Source organism: Olea europaea, unplaced genomic scaffold (assembly GCF_002742605.1).
Source record: "Olea europaea var. sylvestris unplaced genomic scaffold, O_europaea_v1 scaffold1292, whole genome shotgun sequence".
Lineage (NCBI taxonomy): Eukaryota > Viridiplantae > Streptophyta > Magnoliopsida > Lamiales > Oleaceae > Olea > Olea europaea.
The window spans coordinates 54,467-71,192 of record NW_019230382.1 but is presented as its reverse complement, the minus strand read 5'-3'; positions in this window follow the sequence as shown (position 1 = coordinate 71,192).

The window sequence follows — 16,726 nt, the reverse complement described above, 5'->3', positions numbered from 1 at the left end:
CATTACAGTGGAAATTACACCTAGTACATTTGTAGTTATGAATCCCCTGTAGTAGTTTGCGCTGCTAATGTTATTAGTGAATTTTTGCCCAAACATTTTGAATGCCCACATCACATCCATGGTTCAAAATTAGAGCATTCATGAGTGACATCCTCGTTGACAGATAGGATTATGTCATTAAACTATTTTAAAAATTGTCATCATTTTCATCCAACTACACATCTGTCAAGGAGGATGGTAGAAATCATCTGGAAAAGTAGCAAAATTCTAATCCGAAAGTCAAGTGTAGACTTCCCAATGTTAAAGGGACGAGTGAGTTGTGGATTACCTAATCAAAATCATATTATTTTTCAGTTTAAAGCCCATTGGGCTTAAAATTGGATTCCAAAAAGAAACAAATAGGCCCAAATGGAGACCAACATAAAAATGGACTTTCAATCAAGTTTTTATGTTTTTTCATTCTAGGGAAATTACAACATTTCAGGCATTTAAAAATCAGAATGCAAAAATCATATAGGAAAGTTTTTTATTAAGAATTCAGGTATTAATTTAATTATTAATATTAATATAAAATAATTCAACCTTATTTCAATTCATCCCAATATTATTCTAAACCCTAGATTAAGATCTGTCTCTCCTTTCTCACCACTCGCCATCAGTGGCGCCGCTATAAGAAGGTCAGCGACATTGCAAGAGAGCGATGCTGTTTGCAAGAGGCGTGACGACGACCTAAGCGACACTGTTTGCAAGAGGTTCCCCTCGCTACTGTGAGGATTTCCAGCCAAGGTGCGCCATGCGAAGATGTTGATGGTGTTGGTCTCAGTGGTGACGACCAGTTTTGCAAGTGAGGTGTTGGTGGTGTTAGTGGCGGTAAATGATGGTGGTCATGTCGACGGTATTGGTGGCAGTTTTTCAGGTCAAAGATGTGTGGCAACAGTTTTGTAGGTGAGGTGTTGATGTCTGCGCTACCCTTTTTCCTATGCAAAGATGTGCTGGCTGCTGCTTGTGGTGGTATGTGCTGTGGTGTTGCTAGTACTGTGTGCAGTACCTTTGGTAGTGTTGGTGCTATGGTTGTGGTGGTGCGGTGTTGGGGTAGTGCCTAGTGGTGATGTTGGTAGTGTTTTTTGGTTGTTGGAGTGGAGGTGGTGGTCGTGTTTTGGTTTTGTCAAGGAATTGGATGGTTATTGTTGGTAGTGGAACTCGCGATAGTGGCAGTGGAGGTGGTGGTATGTAATGTGACCAACTATTTGTCCTGTGACTGACTATTTGATTACCTGTGACCTTAAAATTTGATAATTGTGACCAACAAATTCGAAAATATGTGATTGATAGATAAACTGTGACCTATAATTTTTTCATCTGTGATCAATTAAATAAACTGTGATCTATAAAATTTTTGATTTATGACCTCGAAATAATTTGTGACCAATTAATTCGATAATACGTGACCAATAAATAAGTTTGTGACTTATAATTATGAACCTGTGACCATTAGTGGTATAAATATGACCTTATTATTTTCAATTAATAAAATATATTTAATTAAAAATTGAAAACCTGATTTTTGCATTTTCAAAACTTTAGACATGAGAATTGAATTGTCAATACTTAATACCCTAATTGTGAATTTTTCCCTTCATTCAATTTCAAGTAGGCGCCTAAAGAAACTGAAAATTCTAATTCCCTTCTTTTTCTTTCAAATAATCATAAGTTGCATAGAGATAGCTATAGCATAATGCAAATAATGATAACGGATTCGAAAAATAAAAAAATTAAAAGAAAATTAAGTTCAATTGCAAAAAAATGACCCATGTAACGTTCAGTGCCTAAAAGATTTTTACTCAAACTGATTATTAGTTATGTTAAAACTAATTCAAATTGAATTCCTCGAACATTGTCCGATATTGGACTCTTGACACGTCCGATGTTGGACTCTTGACACATATCAATTCGGTCAAAATCACACAATTTTCGAGATTCTTGTCGTGGACCGAGATACTCAAGGATGTCATTTAGACTTTTATTTACCTTCAAATTTCAATTTTCATTTGGTGGTTAGCCTTCAAATTACAATTATTTTTTTGAATAATGTTATTGGTAAGCAATGGTTACAAATAATATGTATTCTAAAAAGTTCGTCTAAACGGTGCTTATGCGCTGCCAAAGCACGAGGCTTGGGCGAAATGTCACGTCTAGTGGTGCTTTATTTTTATTTTTTTTTAAAAGCTTATTAATTGATTTTAGTTTCAATTATTTAAATGAATTTATTTGTGTAAAAAAGTGAAAAATGAAAGCATGTTAGAATATTTCAAATAGGAATTGTCTAGCTGAAAGTTGAAATTATAAAAAGTAGTCCAACTTTTGCATTTCGAAAATTTGAAAGTTGTATAATTGACTAAGGGGGTGTTTGAGCCACATTATTTTGGTAATAATGCATTCTTGAATAGTGTATTGATGGAAAATGTATGGTTAAAAAATAAAGAAAAGTTTTTGATTTGCGTGTAATATAATTTTATTGAAAAATATGTGATTGAAATGATGTCAAATCACTGTTTAAGAATGCATTTTTGGGGAATAATGTGGCTCAAACAGGCACTAATTGTAGAAATTATTAAGTAAAAATAGTATTTTATAATTTTAGATATTTGATATATATTATTTCAATTATTAAATATTTTTAGAATTTCTTATGCCTAGGCCTCGTCTAGGTTCGTAAAGTTTAAAGTGTGGTCTCCACGTCTAACATCATTTTACGCTTTTTAGAACATTGTAAATAACATTCTATATTACAGTAAATTACTACAACATTCATCAAAGAATTAAAATGCATTCGTATTTCAATGATTATGGCACTAACTCCACCACAACTGTTGGTTATAAGCATTACTGTGAATAACATTACTCTTTTATTTTCTAGACACATATAACCTAGGTGCACTTTCCAATAGAATATGGACAAAATAGTGTTTGGTCTTCAATTTTTCATGTGACGTGGATATGGATCCTCAATTTTAAAAAGTAAAGTTTTGGTTCCCTAACCTATTTGTTAAATCACTTAACATTTATCTTCAATTAAATTGAAAATTATGTGTGATTTTAGCATTTAAATTAATGATTTTCACTATCCAAAATCACATTTGTAATGGGGTTGGACTCAAAACCTCATTTTTGAAAGTTTTGGACGTATGAATACAAGATGCAATTAGTTGAAAAACTAAACCCTTTATTTATGTTAGAATTTTTTATGAAAGTTTAAATTTATACTTAAAAACAAAAATAAGTAGAAATTTTGTTACTTTGCTTCTCTATTTGAATGGAAAAAGTAATAATTAAAGTTGATAATACTAAATTAAAATTATACATTATAACAATACCATATGGACTATGATAACTATATTTAAGCCCCATATTATTATTATTATTATTAGGTTTACAAGCAAAATTATTTTATTAAAAAATATAGAGATAATTGCAACAGAGGTCCAAAAAATAAAAAATAAATTTTAATTAAATAAAAAAACAATAAAGAACAAGGTCATTGTTAATATTCTTCCCCAACCCTATCCTCCACCGATTCCCACCTCCAACTCCAATCTTTTGTCCTCATATTCTCTGCAATATCTTCCACAATGATTTGTTTTCACAGACTATCCTAACAAATGTGCAATAAAACCTGCATTTCCAATTGTATCTCTCTACTTTTCATAGCCGATTAACCTCGAAAGATGATTTCCTCAAAGCACTATGGTGTAATTTGTGGTCACTGACATTTAATTCATTTTCCCCCACACATTAAATCCTAGAGTGATAGCATTGCTTGAAATTTTTTCCCAATTCAAATGCACAGAGGTTGCAATAATTTGATTTTTAGGCCCACCAAAGAAACTATAATGTCAGCCTGAGATTTCACAAAGAAAGAAACAAGGCACTCAAACAAAGAAAATTTTTCTAACTTGGCTAATTTGGTTGTCTAAAAAGCGAGAAAGAAAAGAAAAAAAAAATCACAAAAACATAGAGTTGTGGAAGAAGATGAAATGGGTAGAGATAGAGGTAGGACCTGTTTTAGTACAAAAAAAACATTGCTTCAGGTACGAATTTTCATCCCTGATACCACAATATTCCTTACTATTACTCTTTATCAACAGAATATTAACAACCATAAATCCTTACTAATTTGAGGGTCGCTGATAGTTTGCAACGGATTGCATTATAGGTAAAGAGCGCATTTTTTGCCAATGAATTTTCCGTTGGTAAATATTAAACTACTTACCAACGAATTTTTCATTGGTAAAAATCTTAACCATTATCAATCGACTTCCATTGGTAAATGTCTGTCATTATAATTGGTAAAAATTAGTGTTGTAAATAGCTGCATGAGTGTGAGGCGTGGTAAAAAAAAATTATTTATTTATTTTTTATTATTGTTATTATTTATTTAATAATTATAAATTTTTTTATTTTTAACTAACTAAGTTGAAAGGCCGAAAAAATTATTTAACCACAAATTTATAGATGTCAACTTCAAAGACTTTGTTATGAATTTCGAAAATGCTATTGGTAAATGGTACGTATATTAAACAATAACATTAGGCATGGAATATACGTTGGTAAAGAGCTACCACTTTTACAAAACGAAAATTTGAGTTGTGATTTTCGAAGTTAAAAGTCTAATATCTTTACCAACGTATAATCCGTCTCTAATCATCAACGGATACAATCTGCTAGTAATTATTTTTAGGTGAAAAACTGATTTTTAGTAGTATTTGGGAAAGAAGATAAAATGGTTGGAAAAGCCATCGTCATCGATAGCAGTGGCGAGTGGTATAATTATAAATTTTTTTATTTTTAACTAACTAAGTTGAAAGGCCGAAAAAATTATTTAACCACAAATTTATAGATGTCAACTTCAAAGACTTTGTTATGAATTTCGAAAATGCTATTGGTAAATGGTACGTATATTAAACAATAACATTAGGCATGGAATATACGTTGGTGAAGAGCTACCACTTTTACAAAACGAAAATTTGAGTTGTGATTTTCGAAGTTAAAAGTCTAATATCTTTACCAACGTATAATCCGTCTCTAATCATCAACGGATACAATCTGATAGTAATTATTTTTAGGTGAAAAACTGATTTTTAGTAGTATTTGGGAAAGAAGATAAAATGGTTGGAAAAGCCATCGTCATCGATAGCAGTGGCGAGTGGGAGTAGTTGTGGAAGACGACAATTTGGTTTGATTTAAAGAGTGAAATGGGATGGGATGGGATCGGATGGGGTTGAGTGGGTGGAGAGAGGGAGATGAATGGGGGCTCATGTTCTTTATTTTGTATTTCTTTTTATTTTTTTATTTTTCTAATTTAATTTTTAACTTATTTTGATGTAGTAAATGGAAAATTACTATTTTACGATTTTAAAAATATTAAAAATATGGTCAAAAACAATTTTCTAGTCAATTAACAAACATTTGGATGGAAATTGTCCAAAAGGACTTCCGCCGCAACGTTTCAAAAGGTTTGGGGCGATGATTACAACAAATTAAAAGTTTGGAAAAAGTCTGCTAATGTTTTAAATGTTTTGAACCTTTACTGCAATTATCCTAAAAATATATGTTTGAAATGAATTTGAATTATTATTATTATTATTAATTTTTTTTTTTTTTTTTAAGATAATGAGCCTCAAACATGGGCTAAATTAATCAAAAAGACTGAGTTATTTGTAGTCACTCCCCACCCCGCCACCCCCCGGAACAATCCACAAAAAGATAGGACTAAATTGCAATTTCCTATAAGACTTTTTTGATAAGAAATTATCTTGGAGCCTTGTACAAAAGATTTTCTGCCAGAAATTATTACTGTCCTTGATCACTGACGAAACACACAATAGAGATCCTAAGTTTTGCAAAGAAGAGCCAACAAAAATCCAACTTAAGGAAGATAAAATAAAGGATATGAGTTTTAATGTTTTACAATATAGTTGTCTTTCGTTGTCAGCATGTGTTGATGGAGATATTAAAAACTATATGGGCATTTGTATTAGAGCAAATCATTAAAAAGTTCCTCTTGATTTTGAGCAATTATTTTCTTTCTTAATGAGTTCAAAAATGCAGTAATAAACAGTTAGATAATGAATGAATCGATAATGGACGAACCTACAGCAACAGAGACGATGACATGGGGCTTGACTGAATATCCACATATACAGGAGGTCGACATTCTTTTTATTCAAATGGGACCCGCGGCAATGTGAGATGATGTCACCCCATCGGTCAAGCATTTTCGGGTAGTTCAGCAAAATTCATCGATAATAGATGTGTCAGAAAAAATAATTGTACGAAGAAATGGTTTTCCAATGAATGAGAATCTCGCCAGATACGTTGTAGCACCTGCAAAACGTTAGACAAGGAAAAAAAAAGAAGGGAAAAAGAACATTTCGAACAATATTGCTGAAAAACTTAACGAGGCAAGTGGTCTGATCATAGTTTTGTATGGTAGGAAAACTAGGCAGCAAATTACCTTTTATGAAAAACACTAATGAACTTCTTCGGAATAATGTTAAGCTTGTCACGACCATTAAGGAAAAGACAAACATCGCATAACTCTTTTGGAATGGCAGCTAAAGGTACCCTAAGAAGAAGAAGAAGAATTCGACCCAGTAATTTCTTAAATCACCGTGGTCCTGATAGAACTGAAGCAAGTAATGGAGATGCATTTTGAAAATCAACTTACTGGAATTTTGTTTGTCGCAGCCATAGTCTGAGAGTTTGAGAAGTTATATATAATCTAAAAATATTTATGGACATCTTGAACACCTTACAAGACCTTGATTACCATTGACATTGAAGGCCTGCTGGCATAGTAACCTTGTAGACACCAAGCAGCAACGTGCATCATTTCTATGCTTCTAGTGCATGAGACGGCATATCTTCACTGGATTTGTCGAACCATATCTAAATATTGTCCTTTAAAGCAAAAGATCCTAACTCGTCAAAACGAGGGTATCGCCGTTAATATTATTGGTACAGTGTTGTGTTGAAGACTACAAAATCATTGGATAAGAATATACCAATATTTAGCCGATCAATTGGAGCAAAATTTGAGCATCTCAAACCAAGAAAAGTCGTATCATATGGCTGATTTTTGGAGTATGAATGAAGTTGGTGTAGCAAGACTAAAACTCAGATTTTATGACTTTTGTCGAATTTTAGTACTTCCTTTATTTAGCTTAACTGGTTCTTTCATTTTACTAGAGAATCATTTCCTATATTAATCATTATCTAATATTATATTACGCATAGTTCTCGATATTCATTCTCAAAATCAAACGGCCTTTTAGTCACGTGTTAGTCTAACACTTTTTAATGCTACATTGTGATACTTGTAGCACATTTATATGATATTTCACATGAAAACACGTATTGGTTTTGAAACTTAGAGAATACCTCATATATGACCAAGGTTGATTATGAGATTTTGAGGTTACTGTACAAAATCTAAAAGGTGCCTTCTTTCATCAAATTAACAAATATGTATAAGAAAAAAATAAATAAAAGTAAAGCTAGTTATTATATTAATTTGTTGAATATAACACTTCAAGCAACTTGAAGACTTAATGCAAAAATTTTAAAGGGGAGCTTTTCCAGAGCAATAATAGCTAGCTATCTTTTCGATATGATTGATTGAGATTTTTGGGCCCTGCTAATGTGATAGGAGCCGTGACAGGCCCTATGATAGGGAGCCAATTTGGCGCCTGTCACGATCCCTATTTGTTTAGAACTATCCAAGGTTTTTACAGAAATCAATATTTCAATTATTCAAACGAGGGAGTGCTATATTTTTTATGACTATAAACTCGCCTTTGACAGTGATTGTTGAAGACACTATCTCATTGAAGAATAATAAAATAGTTAAAAAGAGGCATGTAAAGTATTAATAATGTTACTGAGGAGTTGACTTGACCCATATTGTATTACCAAGCGAACGAAGGTGAAGCGCTAAAAGGCTACCCTAACTTGAATGATTTTAAGGATAAGATTGACATATGATGAAATTTTGGAGCTTTTTATATATTGAGCTACTAGCAGTGTTTTGAAAAGCACAAGGCATGGCTAGACATGAAGGTCAGGTTTCAAACTTTACGAGCTTAGACAAGGTTAGACGATATCTAGACGTTAAAAAAAAATGTTTTCTTGTTTTTAATATTATTTTGAATTTTTAATCATTTTAAAAATCATTAGTAATTAAAATAATATATAATAAACTATAAAATTATAAAATATTATATTTATTTAATAATTCCTACAATTAATGAATTGTACAATTTTCAAGTTTTCAAAATGTACAAATTAAACTATTTTCAAAGGAATACATGGACTTTTTTTGTTAATTCAGTCGTTGGAACAATAGACACTACTATAATGCCAATCATAGCTACTATTAAAATAAGCCTGTCAACAAAATAAAGACGAAAATTGCTTTTAAAATTTAAGGGTTGGGGTATGTGTACATGATAACACGGAAACCCCACACACACACACACACACACACACACACACACACACACACACACATATATATATATATATATAATATATATATTCCAAATTATATCTCTTCCCTTAAATCTAATTTTTGAGGCACACTTTTTATATGGTAGAAAATCATAAGTTGCATTTTAATACTCGTGGTTGAGAGAGAATTGTATCACAATAAAAATAATGACAAATACAAGAAAACAAGGGACCTAAGGCTGTCCAATAATTATTTTATTCTGTTGAAAGAATGGGGACATGATGGGAAGTGGATCCTTAACACACATGACACATGCATCCATCGCAAAAGAATGTCTTTAGCTATCATCTCTCTCATTTGTTCTCATCTTCCATTAATCTAACTTTCCGTGCATACCCATTAACTCTCGATTGTATTCCATATTCTTGTAAAAGATCTATTTTATGAATTTTTTTTGGGACACCCTCCTTGCACAATCAAGTTTTAAGGATGAATTTATCAAAATGATAATTGATAATAGAGTGGACACTCTTTTTTGAGGGACTCTCGTTGCGAAAAGACAACCTGTTGAGGATTACTCGAGTCAAAGGACGAGTTTTGTGGAGTCACTCAACTACGAAAAATGGGCAGTTTAGACATCAATTTTGAAGAGGTACTTGGCTTGTGGAAATCTTGCTTTGTAGATTTGTAAATACTTCTAACACCATTTCTTTACAAATCAGGTTTTTGGCAAGTTCTACCCGAAGTGATTGTTACGTCGGCCATTATTTTGAAGATCACGTATCTTTACTTCTAAATCTCAAACATGATCTTGCACTACAAGTAAATAACTTCCACGCAATAGAAATAAAGAAGTAGTGATAGGGTTGAGATGATGATATCACGGTAACTAATAGAAGATCCCCATACATTAAACAGGACATGAGGCCACATTTTTTTGTGTCAGAAGAGATTCCTTTTCTTATTACAAAATTATCTTTTTATTCTTTCGAAAAATAATATCCGCAAACCAATTTTGATTCACATTATAACTAAAGATGTAAAGCTATTGATCGAGTTAATCTTTACAGTCTTTCAAGAGGATTAATATGACTTGCTCCAAGATTCATTGTTGTTTACAGTTTTTGACTAGCGAGTCATAGTCGAATTGCGAAAAGAACAAAAAATATTTATAGAAGGTGGCCCAAGGGTTGAGAGAAGGTCCCAACACAACCGTCTCTTGCCCAAATACATTGGGCCGACACAATTTGATCATTTTCAAGACCTCTACATTCACCAAGAAGAAGTACTTTCATAAATTTAAACTTATTTTTTATATGTAATATTGTACATATATTGTATAATCTAGTCAGCACAAATCCTTGTACTCAAAATGGGAAAGAAAAAGGTATCTAGTCCATGTGTACTGAAGTTACAATTTTTAATGCGCAAAAATAGCATTAATGGTACCATACCATGCGGTCCATACCACACCTGATTCCACAAAGAAAATTGAAACCTATCTATGTATTATTTCTTTGTATTGTCGTCCCACATAATGATTATAATCATGACGAAGAACGCATAAGAAAATATTTGCAAAAAAAAAAAATACTATTTTTTTATTAGTAAAAATAGTCGATTCAAGGGAAGTATTGACATTTTTGTAAGTGTGATTGTGAAGTTAAATTTAGTCGACCCTGACATCATTACGAACATATGTGCTACATCATAAGATGAACTACACCTTCCACGCTAGAATTTTTTAAGCTTTATAAGTGATCTTAGTTGGATAGTCATGTTGTATGCATTGATAATAATAATGTAAAATGAGTGATAGCTAGTTAGCTTACTTATTCGATCGATTATTTTATTTAAAATTGTCCACATGAGCTCCATGACGACTTGTTTAATATCTTAAATTGTATATTTTACTTAGTTTACTATGAATTTTTGTAGGTAATAATAGAATTTTCAATTGTTATGCACAAAGTGTAAGATTGTTGTCAACACAACAAATTTTTTATCGTGGAAACTTGTTTCAAGAATCTTCAAAACGGTTCAGCTCAACATTACCCTTTTCTACCAAGCACCAATCCAATCGGTTTTGATTCACAACCAATATATTCACTTCGGTTGCTTTTTAATCTCATCCACAAATGACAAAAATAGCGGTGATGATTTGTAGCCACAAAGACAAGAAGAAAACACCACAAATGTAGGCTATAGAGAGACCACAAAGTACACAAAGTAATTGATCGATTTTTGGACACAAAGGGACCGATTTCTTCTCTTCAAAGGGGCAGCCGAATTCTCCCTCTTTCACACACAAATCACACTAGAAAAATAGCTAGGTTTGTTATCTTACAAGTAGGCTAGGTTAGGTTTTTAGTTTGACCAATAAAAAAGCTAAATGGGCCCAGGTTCAAGCCATCCAAGAAGGAATACAATTGGATCGAGTATAACTTATGGTCTTGGTGGTTGTTACTTATTTCATTCATCGGCATAAGCCTATGAAATATATTATCCTACATTAACATCATAGGCCGAGATTTATTGGTTATCAAAAAATCAAACAAATCTCCACATTGATACCCAATAAATTTGCAAGCAATTAAAACAAACAATCAATACTTGCATAATCAAGGTAACTAATAAAATTGGATCACAGACATTGCCTCATGTTTTCAACCTGAAACACATACTATACTTGCTCCATGTACTCATAGGGGCTAAGGTCAAGAACATCTTAGTGAAGCACATATTCACAGTAAACAATCAAGAGCAAATAAACATGTGATGACAATATAATATAGGATAACCCATAAAGATTTTTTCAGAAACAAGTTCACGCAAAATCACAGATTAACACTAAGTTCATCAAATACACGATTAACCGCATATATAACAAATGCATAAATGACCCTGCGAAAAGATCACACCACACTCATCCTATCCCATTTTGCGTTACTCACACCTCGAGAAAACATATCTTTTCTCATCGTCCACCATGCTCAATAGATTGATCACTCAACGCATGTCTAATTGATAAGTTACAATAGATCCTAAGTCCACGGAATAATCCTCTATCACCACATCACTTCTCCCAACCTACGTGGATAATAGGTCTCCATCTAATGAAAGTGATAGAAGTGTATCTCTCATACTCCACCTGATCAATGTTTCTTTACAGATAAAGGATTCTAGTTATTTAATCACATCTCCACTCGTGATCTATATGTCACACTCCACATCCTCGATACAAACCATAATGTACCTCTAGGCATTTAAACTTCACCTCACCAAAAGACATACAATACACTACTAATGCATTCTAACTCACCATGTATGCAAACAATTACACTAAGTAATCATATTGCCTCAAATTTGTCCAAACGCACATATCAAACACATTGAAATACAACATATAATCATGCAACAAGAATTAGGCAATCACATACATGCAGTAAGAATTACACACAGATGCATATGCAGTAGATTTACTCTCAACAAACCTCACTACGGTCATCACTTGACCCTAAAGCCAAATTTGTCTCATCTCTCATCCTATCCTTTTACTTGTCTTTTTTATTGGGACAGTCCCTAATAAAGTGTTCAAACTTACAACAACTGTAATATCGTATACCACTTGACTTGTCCCTTCCATTGCCCTTCTTCTTGCTACCCGCATCACTCAAATCACTACTCGAATAACTACTATCTTAAGTTCTACCTAGATTCATTTGCTTAAACTTCGTTCTATTCCTCATCATATGTAACCCACTACTCCTCTTATCTTCTTTTTCAGCTTTAATTTCCATTTTCCTTACTCTTAAGAAAGTATATGACAATTTCAGGTGTTAAAGTATTCCTACCATACTTAATTACATTCTTAACATCTCTATATGAATCCGACATTGAATTAAACAAAATAATAACCTTGTGTATTTTAGACATATTTTCATCGCAATTAACAATATCTTGAACTAATTTGTTAAAAATATCCAGATTGTTATCCAGATCCTTTGAATGATCCATTTTAAAATTAAAAATGTTTTCAAGCAAGTACAATTCATTAGAAGTAAACTTAAACAAATATAAGTCCTCCAACTTTTGTCAAAGTTCTTTTGTAGAATTAAGTTTTTCAATTTTTCTCAAAACAGTATCAGGTAAGCATAAAATAATTGAAGTGGGAGCAAGTTCATCATACGCTTCTTTTTGTGTTTCTGCCAAATTTGCAGAAAATTTGTTATCTATAATTTTTGAAACTTTTTGTTGGGCCAAAATACCCTTAATCTTTTGTTTCCTCCTCTTTCCCATTAAAAATTGCAACTTCGAAATGTGAAGATATTTTTAAAATAATAAAACAACCAAATGCACAAATAGGTTACATAAAGTAATCCTAAGGATGCAATATAAATCATTCTAGATTCCCAAGGTTTTGCAAGATTTGCGATCTTAGATCAAGAGAATATTCAAACGGGTCAAGTCTAGGTGTTCTAACAAAATAATCAATGCAACATGAAAGTATATAAACAAAAAAAAATTCAAATTCTCATGCAATACAGTCTCAAACAGTAACTATATGACAATTAGAGCACAAAATCATTTACCAACTTACAATCAAATTCCACACTTCAAATATGACAAATAACTCCTAAATTTCTAGTACAAGCAATGTTACTCCTTCACGATAACCACAATCCTATTGTTATCCCATACGATGACGCGCTCATGCTGAAATTGAAATTGAGATAAACTAATCTACTAGAGCGGACCAATCTGAGTTAGTAAATTATGAGAGAGATGAATTTATCACTTTAGGACCATTACTATTCGTCCTAAAGTGTCTAGCAACTACAGCAACCAACAAAACATGATTGGGTCCTGAACGTGCAAAGAACTAAGAACAAACTACCTGAAGACACCTTAACCAGAAGACTCCACACGCGCCTGCGCGCGCCACTAAATAGCTTGTGCGCATTACCTTCATGCGCCACCATAGAATTTCACGTGCCAGACAGCCTAGACCGTCGTCGCCTGCATGTTACACCAATGGTCTCCATTTTACTAAAAGCTTTCTGGATCGACCCAAACGGATCCTTTTTTACATAGTTTTCTGGCAGTTTCTTCAATTTGATTTCTTCCTTATTTTAGCCTATTTTCTAGATGTTTTCTGGTATGTCTTACAAGCCAAAACCACTACCTTGATGTTCTTATACCAATTGTCGTGGAAGCTTGCTCCAAGAATCTTCAAAACGGTATTTTTCGTGCTCAGGTCAACATTACATTTTCCTGCCAACCACCAATCCAACTGACTCTGATCCACAACCAATATATTTATCTTAGTTGTTTTTCAATCTCACCGACAAAAGATAAGATAACGGTGATGATTGGTAGCCACAAATGCTAGAAGAAAATACCACAAAGATAGGCCATGAAGACACCACAAAGTACACAACGTAATTAACCAATTTTTGGAGATAAAGGGACTGATTTCTTCTCTTCAAAGAGGCAGCCGAATTCTCCTTCTTTCACACACAAATCACACTAGAAAAATAGCAAGGGTTGTTACATTATAAGTAGGCTAGGTTTGGCTTTTAGTTGGACCAATAAGAAAGCTAAACGGGCCAACATTTAAGCCATCTAAAAGAGAATACAATTGGACCGGGTAGAGTCTATGGACTTTGTTGTTAGTAATTATTTCATTAATCGGCTTAGGCCTATGAAATATATTATCTTACGTTAACATCATAGCCCAGGTTTATTGGGTATAAAAAAATCCAATAATTTTCTCGAAAAAGAGTATGTTCGTAACAAATCAAATAGCAGCACATGGTTGACTCGAACGAACCCAATCATTTGGTCAAGTTTTTTTTTTTAAAAAAAATATATTAAAGTAACATATCTCGAAAATTCGATCTCTCAACCAATAGTATACTTGTTTGTATACCTTTTATTTTTGTAAAAAATATTATACAATTTCAATTATTATCTTTAAAAGAATGATCATTTTTTGAAGGGGTGGACCGGGGGAGAGGGGGAGTCCTATAGAGTCAATTGACCTCTTAGTTTTTGAAAAAAGAATTAAAAAAGTCTGTTTTTCTATTAGAACCTACATTGTAAATGTATAATGCAATCGGTAGTTCCAAACTCAACTTTGCGCTTTTGTCTTTCTCTCCCAATTTGCTGACTGCGGACTGCTATAACTATTTATAGTTTACCTTTCATTTAAAAGTTTGATTGTGACCCCCTAATTCAAAGTGTCTGGTCCGCCCTCGATATTTTGTCTAGATTATTTTGAAATTCAAATAGATGTAATAATAGTGTAGTGATAAGAAACTTGATTTTTGGCTGATTATTGAGAGGCTGTTACCATACGTCACTTGCATGAAACAATATTTTGGTTGCCACTTACCAACCGTTGTTACATTGGGGTTCTTGTCCACACACTTCCCACCCTTTTTTCTTAATTATTAAGATAAAATTCAATCATATGATGCGATTTACAGTCACATTGCCCTTTTCCCCACCCGACAAATTAATTTATACGATGCTAATTAATAATACAATTTCATCAAACTATTCAATCATGTGTATGGTTGCGTAAGTGATCAAATTAAATTTAAGTAATTATAAATTGTTAGCTCTATTTGAAATGTATATATTATAATATGTTTGGTCAAAATAATTAAATTATGCAAACATATTGTTACTGATCATAAATAGTACTCTTGATAGGACCACGTGGAAGCCCCATGTTCACACATTTAGCATTGAATCAAGAGTAAAGAAAGAATTATGAAAGTGACTTAATCAATAGCCTAGGTAAGTTCTTCGAAGTGGTGTAACTCCTTCATTCAAAGTGGTTTCTCTTCTTTTTGTCGAACCCTTCACATCCGAAGTCCATAACACCCAAAAGAGGGTCCAATAGACGAGTAAAGATATATTTTTTAAAATTGTTTTAAAATTTTTTTTTTTTTTTCATATTATAAATAATTTTTTTGGATTTAAGATTGTTTTTAATTCTTTTTCTTTATGATTAAACTTAAATTTTCAATTTTAATTAAATAATATTTATATATTCTTTATTTAATTTTTGTAACTTTGTTTTCTTATATATTTTTTGAAAATTGTTTTGAAATTTCTTTTTTCTTAATATTATAAGCGAATTTTTATTCGATTTAAAATTCTTTTCTTTTTATGATGCAACGTAATTTGTTCAATTTTAGTTAAATACTATTTATTTTTAATTATAATTATTTCAATTTAACTTAAAAAAACTTTATAATAACCTTTTTTCGTTTTTTTTTATTTTTGCCTGCAATTCTTTTTTATTTTTGTTCTTTAATTTGTTAAATTATTTAATTTCTTTAAATCTTAAAAGTCTCAAAAGATTAGAATCTCAAATTAAAAATAATCTATAGCTAAAACGAATTATTCCAAAAGACAAAAATGATCCACCTATTAGGAGGCAGAGTGGAGGGCCACTCCATTGACACTGTAGTTGTAATATTTTCACATAACTCATCTATTATCACACCCTAAAAGACAACAAAAATTATGCACCAGCACCACAGATAGTGTATTAAATATACAAAAAAATGAGGAGCTTACGTGTCAAGAAGTAAAGAGACGTCAAATATACAGGGACCTCACCGGACAGTTCTAGTCTTAATTTCTTGGACCGAATCTTGCAAGAAAGGGTTAGGGCCTTAGTCCCTAATGTGGTTTCTTTTTAACTGTCACTCACAGTAAAATTTTATCAACTGAATGTGTTTTCCAAGCTTTCTTCTATTCCCAATACAAACACTTTCCATTCTTATTGAACAATGACCATTTTTCATAACCATTTCATTTGTAATCTTTCCCTTCACATGAATATATAATTGAAGAATGAGAATTTGCTAAAATATTTTATATTTAGTGAGCTACATCATATACCACCTAACATTCGAAATAAGAAACCTCTCTTTGAGCTACGAAATTCGTACAATAGTACAGAAATTCGTTGCAATGAAATTGGTCTCAAACTTTTCAGACATGCTTATAATATGAATAATCCTTTCAATCATCTATACCTTAACTATTAGTTCGACTACAAATCTGCCAAAACCAAATATTTCCTTAACTACAATAAAACACTATACACATAATCACCTTAAGTACAATTGTTCAACCATAAAAAAAATAAAATTAGAAGCTAAAATTATGAATAATGTTAAAAATGAATTATTT